This window comes from Mirounga leonina, unplaced genomic scaffold, assembly GCF_011800145.1.
Source record: "Mirounga leonina isolate KUSES-001 unplaced genomic scaffold, KU_Mleo_1.0 Mir_168, whole genome shotgun sequence".
NCBI classification, from domain to species: Eukaryota; Metazoa; Chordata; class Mammalia; order Carnivora; family Phocidae; genus Mirounga; species Mirounga leonina.
Genome location: NW_023270426.1, coordinates 4,820,462 through 4,830,807, shown reverse-complemented (window position 1 = coordinate 4,830,807; position 10,346 = coordinate 4,820,462). Strand labels below are relative to the sequence as shown.

General features: G+C 39.5%; 1 long non-coding RNA gene across 1 annotated transcript; it reads right to left on the bottom strand.

Annotated features, from left to right (window-relative positions):
* Window positions 1-630: 630 nt before the first annotated feature.
* On the bottom strand, window positions 631-5,868 carry LOC118017164. Its single transcript, XR_004681055.1, has 2 exons — window positions 5,827-5,868; window positions 631-1,856 (listed from the first exon to the last, which is right to left on the bottom strand). It is a non-coding gene; the product is annotated as an uncharacterized LOC118017164 (long non-coding RNA).
* Window positions 5,869-10,346: the final 4,478 nt, after the last annotated feature.

The window sequence follows — 10,346 nt, the reverse complement described above, 5'->3', positions numbered from 1 at the left end:
TTTAATATTGGAAGGTAAATCTGAGAGAGAATCTTGAAGAGTTTGGGGGATAAAAGGAAAGAGTCTCCTGTATGCATCTATATGAGTTGAACTGATTCAGAAAGTCCAGACGTCATTCATACAGATGAGCATGCAGAGTACTTTCAGATGACGTGATGTTTCTAGAAACAATGATCTATCTACTTTCAGTGGGGTTTGAGTTGTTGCTGGGCTTGGTTTGGCTAAGTAAGCTTTGCTAGAGTACTCTTTTGCAAGACATTGTAGAATTTCCTTTATGGAGTTCTTTCAAGATTTAAATATCTACAGTTCTGCTCAGGATAGTTAGAGGCCCAGAGTCCTGCATAAAAAAGTAAAATTGGCTATGTAGTTGGTTATTGAGTTCCATTTAGCCAGTGTGTACAATCTGACTTGATTTTATTTGTCATCTTTATTCCAAAAAATGCCTCTATTAAAATGGCACCAAATTGTTATATAAGGACACTAGTCCTAAAAAAAGAGAATTTTTTTTAAGAGATCATGATAGCATTTCCTGATCAGGTATTTAAGCAATATATTGTGGACTGGTTGAATGCTAGCTGAGTAAGTAAAATGACAACAAAGTAGAGAAATAACAGCCTTGTGAAAGTTTAGGATGTTTGCTCAAATCTCTTTATTGGTATCTATTCACATCAAATTACCCATATTTCCTTATTGTAGGCGTGTTACAAAAAGAAAAAAAGGAAAAACGTAGGAAGCCTTTTTATCTTCTTTTTATTGACTTCACATTGAATATGGTCATTATGCAGACTTATTTGGGATTTTCTCCATCGCATACTCCAAGAATAGCCAAATGATTTAATACAAACAGTCATTGGTTTTGAAACTTTACTTTCAACACTGTTCTCTAGACAAGTCATTTAATTTTCATACTTTAATTTTTTCATTTTCCCAATGCTAGGACTATGATTGTTTTATGGGAATAAGTGAAAGTCCATCAAATTTTATTCAAAATAGATTTGAATTTTTTAAATGAAAGTATGAAGGCTATATTACTAGAGCATTGTTTTATGTAATAACAACATGACTTATTATACTTGTCTCTTCCAGTGTGTAAATCATATTGTTATTTGTCTCATCCCCTGCAATGACATGCTTGGAGGAAAGTAGGCATTTTACTCAGCATAGGCCTATTCACGTGTTTGTGGACAGTCTGGAAGACCTAACACCCATCCATCTTGCTATGTATTAGTTTGTGTGTGGAAATGGCTTGTCTGAAACAATGCATTTTGGAGAGCGATGCTTTGCTCCCTTTCTCTGAGGGGATACAATGGGGGTGGGAAGCATCTGTGTGAGAAATACACTTTCTTTGCTGTGATGCAGAGATTTAAGATAGAGGTGGAATTTAATATGATATAAATGTTATGATATGAATAATGATGTAAAGTTTCTGTGGATTACTTGAGGGGTTTTGTGTGTGTGTGTGTGTGTGTGTGTGTTACATTCCATTTTTGTCCCTTGACCTTTCCTCATTTCATGTTACACATGAGCAATCCTTTGTTTTAGGGAAGTTTATCATTATATAACGAGGGAAGTGAGGTATCAGATTTTGGCTTTTAATTCTAAAGCTGTGGTTCAGATGTAAGATAGGAAGATTGGAAGGCTATGCATCCAAGCAGAACAACCTTCCCTCTCAGGAGAGATGAAGATCTTCTGAATTTAGGAGAGGGAGGGAAGATGAGAAGGAATAGAAGAGTAAGACACTAAAAAACGTCTCTTGGAAGGAGATGCTGGAAAGCAGAGATCTTTCCTCATCGTTGCTGAGGGGATTTCTTCTTGCAGGCTTGCCACTCCATGAGCACACTTACTGAGATGCTGCCCTGGGGAGATGAAGAGGAAAGGAAATGAAAGGTGAACAAACTGAGTTTACTCTGCAGGGTTCAAGTTCAGCACAAACTAGAAATATTATATTTTACACTTGTAAATGGAGTGGGACTTCCAGCTAGAGAGTAAATGCACTTTTTACAAAATGTAAGAAGTGAAATTTCTTGCACCCCTCTTTGGGTTTCACATGCTATTAAGACTTAGCTGTCAGAGTCCATTGAAGGACAAATAGCAAAGGTGACTCCTCAATATTTTTTGCTTTTATTGCCTGTCCTTTGAGTAACACCATGCTTCTGACTTTCTTCCACCGGCTCATTTAGCTGTCATATTGAACTGAACACGTAGCTCGCACAATGGCCATCACGATCATGGTACATTCCACCCTATACGTATACACATGCTGTGCAGTGTCCTTCCATATGTTTTCCTTTCTTGGTAAGCAAAATGTGTTGACCTTTCTTGTGTATAATTCCCTTAAGGCATTATAAGGTCATCTCATAAGCCAGGCAGGTTCAACTTGTATTTTTCTGTTTGACATACATAAGGAATCATGTATTTTCATATCTGTCATAATAGCTGACTAGGGTATGATTCTTAATTCTTAAGTTCAAGGGTAGGTATATCAAACTTGATGGTGTAAATGTAGAACATAGTCTGGGCGGGGGGGGAATATTTCCACACTGGCTTTTGATCTCACACACCACCACCCATGACCTTGAATCCTTAGCAAGTCATTTCTCATTATGGGATACATGGGGAACAATTACATACTGTGGAACAATTACTTGAGCATTTGCATTTTAATTGGGGATTTTTAAAATGCTGTGTAATTTGTGGAAAAAAAGTTGATGTGATTATATATTAAAAAAAGATTTTTTTCAATAAAGGGGAGGTATAAAGTTAACGGCCTAATGATCAACTGAGACAAGAAATGTGTAACATCTAAAAGTAATAAGGATATCCCTTTGAGTGTAACCTTTTTAAAATTTTGCATTCTTATTTAATACTTCAGTTATATACCTTCAGACAGTATAAAATTACATATTCAATGTTAGATGAATGATATATACATCTGTATGTGTGTATATTATAATTATACATACAAATATGTACAACATATACCTTATTATATACTATATATACAATGTATATAAATATGCACACACACTATATATATACACTTATATATATATCAAGGGCCATTGCTTATTATTCCCTGAGTTCTCCATTATCATCCATGGTAAGGTTCTTGTTTTTGAATCACTTGTTATATGCTTAGAATCCTTTCTTAGTTGTTTTTCTTAGATTCTTAAATAACCATCACATTTTCCTTTTTCCTGGATAGGTGAATGATATATTGGCCAAGTATGGAATTCCAAAGTTGCAGCTCCCTTTTTATGACTTGTAGATATATTTACACTCTCTTCTAGCTTCGTGGACTACAGAAGAATAGTCTAATACCAGTCTTTTAGCACCATTTTGGTATGTTGGAAGTGAAGGATATGGACCCATTAAGATCTAATAATAGAAGGCCAATCTTAAATAGCCCCTGGCATGCACACATCTCATAATACCCAATTTTTCCCAGTGCTCAGGTTTTAAGGTTCTTAGCCAGGGGCTCCAAGCCTGGTCTCAGGTAGCCTTTCTCAGAACCAAGTCATCTCTTATATTCCAGCAGCCAGTAGACCTAGGCAAGGAAGATAGATTGGAATTATTAATGGACAAAAATGGAACTGCATATGATCGCCATTTTCATCCTCTGTTCTATTTCTTTGTTAACTCTCTCTTAAATTTTAAAGAGATCAAACTGTTTTACTTAGTCACTGCAAACTTAGACTTATTGCTGAGTTAGTTAATCACTTCTGTGTTCCATAAGTTAATTGTTGGGTAGAATGTAGTCTAGACTCATGCTGTTCTAGTGAAATCTCCAACTACTTCTAACCTGGCTATGGACATATAGGCGTAGCTAAACCTAGTTTCACCTAAGCAGGTCGTAAGTCTCAAGTGAACACTTCTCAAAATAGGGAAAATAATAATGCACTGAGGGTAGGAAGAAATTGAAGAGCAGTTCTAAAAGGCCCTTTGAAGTAGTTTTCCTTTGAGTGGGCATGACGCTAATGGAACAGATAACAAACTCTCTTTAGGTGCCAGAGAAGCGCTGTTGTCTATTTATCAGGTATTTTGAACCAGGGTAGTTCCCAGGCATACTGAAGAGCATACCAAACTTGGCTGTTACATTTTCAACACTAGAAATAGGGCAGAGCTGCCAATACAGATGCACAGTATTGTTTACACAGGCAAAACAACCATTACATTACTGATTTTCATTCTCAGTCTTATCAGATTAAGATACAGAAATAGTTGTGGAAGTTTTCTTCTCCAAGGGAAATGATTTTAGAACAACAAAATAAGGAATATGATTTTGTGGATATGCTCCTTAACACATTTTATTCAAATGCTGACTATCTGAAAAATGGGGGGTATGTGTGGAAGGAAACACCTCATGCCCATGGGATGCTCAAATACTAAATTCTACTGCTTCTCACTTTAGCGCCGGTGAGCACTGCTTTGTTTAGTATATTGACTCCAGATGTTGTGAAATACCCAATTCTTTTAGGAGAGCTCAGATTTCCTGCACGATGGCACATGGTTACACTTTCTGTGTAATACACGTGACCCGGCACCATAACTAATGGCTACAACATGTATATCTGAAACAGTACTTGTGGTTTTTCCCAAATAGGTACCACTCAAGCTACTGGGGACTGAAAACCTCAGTGATGTAAAATTAGAGGTAATACACTGAAATATTTGAACTATACCCCCACACATATACATTGAATATTTCCATTCTCCCCCTCATTTAATCCTTGTGAAAATCCTTTAAGTGTTGTTATTACCTGTCACATGCCTAAGATTACACAACAGGTGCCAGATCTGGGATATGAGCTCAGTAACCTGATTCCAGAATCAATGCTCTTCACTACCTCACAAGCTTTGAAGCTTTCCTAAAATTAACCTGCATCCCAGTTTTCTCAATACTGAAACAGGGATAGGTAAACTAAGGTCAATAAAGCACTGAGCACCCGGTACATATGAAGCATTCAATAAATAGCTGTGGTTGTTATTACAATAATTATTAAGTATATATTATGTCAGGTATGAAGCTAAGCATCTTATTTAAGTATATTAGAAGATATTAATTAAGGAATTACAAGAGTGCTCTGTGCTAGCAAGAAGTGTAAGGTACCTTGAAAAAAATATGATGAGGGCTTAATGTAATCTTTAGGTCTGGGAAACGATCCCCCTGGAGGCAACACTTCAGCTGTTTACTGTAAAGTCAACAGGAATTGGTGGACTGGAGAAGACCAGAGAGAAGAGTAATATATAAAAATACTATAGGGGGGAGGAGCAAGATGACAGAGGAGTAGGAGACCTAAATTTCGTCTGGTCTCAGGAATTCAGCTGGATAGGGATCAAACCATTCTGAACACCTACAAACTCAACAGGAGATCAAAAAAAGAACAGCAACAACTCTCTGAACAGAAAAGTGACCACCTTCTGGAAGGTAGGACATGCGGAGAAGTGAATCCAGGGTGATATTCGGGAGGATAGATGGCGGGGGAGGGGGCCTCCGTCAGCTGCTTCTGGCAAGTGATAGAGCCGCGGAGCACAAAATCGGAACTTTTAGAAGTTGGCTCTACTGAGGGACATCGCTCCAGTGGCTAAGCGGAGGGTGGAACCCTCGCGGGACAGTGTGGTCTCAGGACCCTTGGGGTCACAGAAAGACTGGGGGTGCCTGAGTGAAGCAGAGCTCCTGGGTATCGGAGAGGGGAAGCCGGCTGCAGAGGCGGAGCCCAGGGCGGGCTCTCAGCTCGGGGTGGCCATAGACCGTGATCCGCGGCCCAGTCGGGCCCCTGCTCCTCCAGCAGGGACCCAACAAGCGGCAGATCCGGGGAGACTCACCTTCCTCCCCCGGGAGGAGCCGCGCGGGAGGGCACCGCAGGGATCTGCTGGGCTTGGAGACTCCACCCGGGGTCGGGTGCCAGAGATAGAGGCGCGCGGTCACAGGCCGGGTGAGCACAGAGTGCGGCCGGAGACCGGGAAGACGGGAGTGATTGACTGCTTTTCTCTGGGGGCGCACTGAGGAGCGGGGCCCCGAGTTCTCGGCTCCTCCGGGGCGGACATTGGGAGGCTGCCATTTTCACTCCCCGCCTCCAAAGCTGTACGGAAAGCTCGCAGGGATCAAAAGCTCTGGAGAGCAAACCCAAGCAGATTACTTAGCCCGGACCAGCAAGGGCGGGGCAATTCCGCCTCCGGCAAAGACAATTGGGAACCACGGCAACAGGCCCCTCCCCCAGAAGATCAGTGAGAACAGCCAGCCAAGACCAAGTTTACCGATCAATGAGAACGGCAGAACTCCAGCGCTAGGGGAATACTGCACATAGAATTCATGGCTTTTTTACTATGATTCTTTAGTCTTTCAAAGTTAATTTTTTTTGAATTTTTCTTTTTCCCGTTTTCAACCAACAACTTATAAATCCCTTTTTTAAAAAATATTTTTTATTTTTCATTTTTAGAGTCATATTCTATCCCTTCAGAGTAGCTAACATTATTTTTGGTATATATATAAGTTGTTTCTCTTTAAAATTTTGGGATACAGTTTCTTCTAACAGACCAAAATACACCCTCAATCTCTAGTGTATGGCTTTGTTCTAGTCTCCTGCCTGATCACATTCTCTCCCTCCTTTTTTTTTTTTTGGAAATCCTCTTCTTTCTTTTTTTCCTAAAGAATCTATGGGTTATTTTTTTTAATTTTTTTTATTCTTATGTTAATCCCCATACATTACATCATTAGTTTTAGATGTAGTATTCCATGATTCATTGTTTGTGCATAACACCCAGTGCTCCATGCAGAATGTGCCCTCTTCAATACCCATCACCAGGCTAACCCATCCTCCCACCCCCCTCCCCTCTAGAACCCTCAGTTTGTTTTTCAGAGTCCATCATCTCTCATGGTTCATCTACCCCTCCGATTTCCCCCCCTTCATTCTTCCCCTCCTGCTACCTTCTTCTTCTTCTTTTTTTTTTTTCTTAACATATATTGCATTATTTGTTTCAGAGGTACAGATCTGAGATTCAACAGTCTTGCACAATTCACAGCACTTACCAGAGCACATACCCTCCCCAGTGTCTATTACCCAGTCACCCCAACCCTCCCACCCCACCCCCCACTCCAACAACCCTCAGTTTGTTTCCTGCGATTAAGAATTCCTTATATCAGTGAGATCATATGATATATGTCTTTCTCTGATTGACTTATTTCACTCAACATAATACCCTCCAGTTCCATCCACATCGTTGCAAATGGCAAGATCTCATTCCTTTAGATGGCTGCATAATATTCCATTGTATATATATACCACCTCTTCTTTATCCGTTCATCTGTCGATGGACATCTTGGCTCTTTCCACAGTTTGGCTATTGTGGACATTGCTGCTATAAAGATCGGGGTGCACGTACTCTTTTGAATCCCTACTTTTGTATCTTTGGGGTAAATACCCAGTAGTGCAATTGCTGGATCATATGGTAGCTCTATTTTCAACTTTTTGAGGAACCTCCATACACTTTTCCAGAGTGGCTGCACCAGCTTGCATTCCCACCAACAGTGTAGGAGGGTTCCTCTTTCTCCGCATCCCCGCCAACATCTGTCGTTTCCTGACTTGTTAATTTTAGCCATTCCGACTGGTGTGAGGTGGTATCTCATTGAGATTTTGATTTGGATTTCCCTGATGCTGAGCGATATTGAGCACTTTTTCATGTGTCTGTTGGCCATTTGGATGTCTTCTTTGTAAAAATGTCTGTTCATGTCTTCTGCCCATTTCTTGATTGGATCATTTGTTCTTTGGGTGTTGAGTTTGATGAGTTCTTTATAGATTTTGGACACTAGACCTTTATCTGATGTCATTTGCAAATATCTGTCGGTTGTCTTTTGGTTTTGTTGACTGTTTCCTTTGCTTTGCAAAAGCTTTTTATCTTGATGAAGTCCCAATAGTTCATTTTTGCCCTTGCTTCCCTTGCCTTTGGCGATGTTTCTAGGAAGAAGTTGCTTTGGCTGAGGTCGAAGAGGTTGCTGCCTGTGTTCTCCTTTAGGATTTGGATGGACTCCTGTCTCACATGGAGGTCTTTCAACCATTTGGAGTCTATTTTTGTGTGTGGTGTAAGGAAATGGTCCAGTTTCATTCTTCTGCATGTGGCTGTCCAATTTGCCCAACACCATTTGTTGAAGAGACTGTCTTTTTTCCATTGGACATTCTTTCTTGCTTTGTCAAAGATGAGTTGACCATAGAGTTGAGGGTCCATTTCTGGGCTCTCTATTCTGTTCCATTGATCGATGTGTTGGTTTTTGTGCCAATACCTTACTGTCTTGATGATGACAGCTTTGTAATAGAGCTTGAAGTCCGGAATTGTGATGCCACCAGCTTTGCTTTTCTTTTTCAACATTCCTCTGGCTATTTGGGGACTTTTCTGGTTCCATAAAATTTTAGGATTATTTGTTCCATTTCTTTGAAAAAGTGGATGCTATTTTGACGGGGATTGCATTGAATGTGTAGATTGCTCTAGGTAGCATTGACATCTTCACAATATTTGTTCTTCCAATCCATGAGCATGGAACGTTTTTCCATTTCTTTGTGTCTTCCTCAATTTCTTTCATGAGTATTTTACAGTTTTCTGAGTACAGATTCTTTGCCTCTTTGGTTAGATTTATTCCTAGGTATCTTATGGTTTTGGGTACATTGCAAATGGGATCAACTCCTTAATTTGTCTTTCTTCTGTCTCATTGTTGGTGTATAGGAATACCACTGATTTCTGTGCATTGATTGTATATCCTGTCAAGGTACTGAATTCCTGTATGAGTTCTAACAGTTTTGGGGTGGAGTCTTTTCGGTTTTCCACATAAAGTATTATATCATCTGCAAAGAGTGAGAGTTTGACTTCTTTGCAAATTCGGGTGCCTTTTATTTCTTTTTGTTCTCTGATTGTTGTGGTTAGGACTTCTAATACTATGTTAAATAGCAGTGGTGATAGTGGACATCCCTGCTGTGTTCCTGACCTTAGGGGGAAAGCTCTGTTTTTCCCCATTGAGAATGATATTCGCTGTGGGTTTTTCACAGATGGTTTTATGATATTATGTACCCTATATCCCTATACTCTGAAGAGTTTTGATCAAGAAAGGACACTATACTTTATCAAATGCTTTTTCTGCATCTATTGAGAAGATCATATGTTTCTTGCTCTTTCCTTTATTAATGTATTGTATCACATTGATTGATTTGGGGATGTTGAACCAACCTTGCAGCCCAGGAATAAATCCCAGTTGTTCGTGGTGAATAATCCTTTTAATGTTCTGTTGGATCCTATTGGCTAGTATTTGGGTGAGACTTTTTGCATCCATGTTCATCAGGGATATTGGTCTGTAATTCTCCTTTCTGATGGGGTCTTTGCCTCCTTTTGGGTTCAAGGTAATGGTGCCCTCATAAAACGAGTTTGGAAGTTTTCCTTCCATTTCTATTTTTTGCAACAGTTTCAGAAGAATAGGTATTAATTCTTCTTGAAATGTTTGGTAGAATTCTCCTGGGAACCCATCTGGCCCTGGGCTTTTATTTGTTGGGAGAATTTGATGACTGCTTCAATTTCCTTAGTGCTTATAGGTCTGTTCAGGTTTTCTATTTCTTCCTGGTTCAGTTTTGGTAGTTGATACCTCTCTAGAAATGCATACATTTCTTCCAGGTTATCTAATTTCCTGGCATATAGTTGCTCACAATATGTTCTTATAATTGTTTGTATTTCCTTGGTGTTAGTTGTGATCTGTCCTCTTTCATTCATGATTTTATTTATTTGGGTCATTTCTCTTTTCTTTTTGATAAGTCTGGCCAGGGGTTGATCAATCTTGTTAATTCTTTCAAAGAACCAGCTCCTAGTTTCGTTGATCTGTTCTACTGTTCTTTTGGTTTCTATTTCATTGATTTCTGCTCTGATCTTTAATATTTCTCTTCTCCTGCTGGGTTTAGGCTTTATTTGCTGTTCTTTCTCCAGCTCCTTCAGGTGTAGGGTTACGTTGTGTATTTGAGACCTTTCTCGATTCTTGAGAAAGGTTTGTATTGCTATATCCTTTCCTCTAGGACTGCCTTTGCTGCATCCCAAAGATTTTGAACAGTTGTGTTTTCATTTTCATTGGTTTCCATGAATTTTTTTAATCCTTCTCTAATTTCCTGGTTGACCCATTCATTCTTTAGTAGGATGCTCTTTAGCCTCCATGTATTTGAGTTCTTTCTGACTTTCCTCTTGTGATTGAGTTCTAGTTTCAAAGCATTGGGGTCTGAAAATAGGCAGGGAATGATCCCAATCTTTTGGTGCTGGTTGAGACATGATTTGTGACCTAGGATGTGATCTATTCTGGAGAATGTTCCATGGGCACTAGAGAA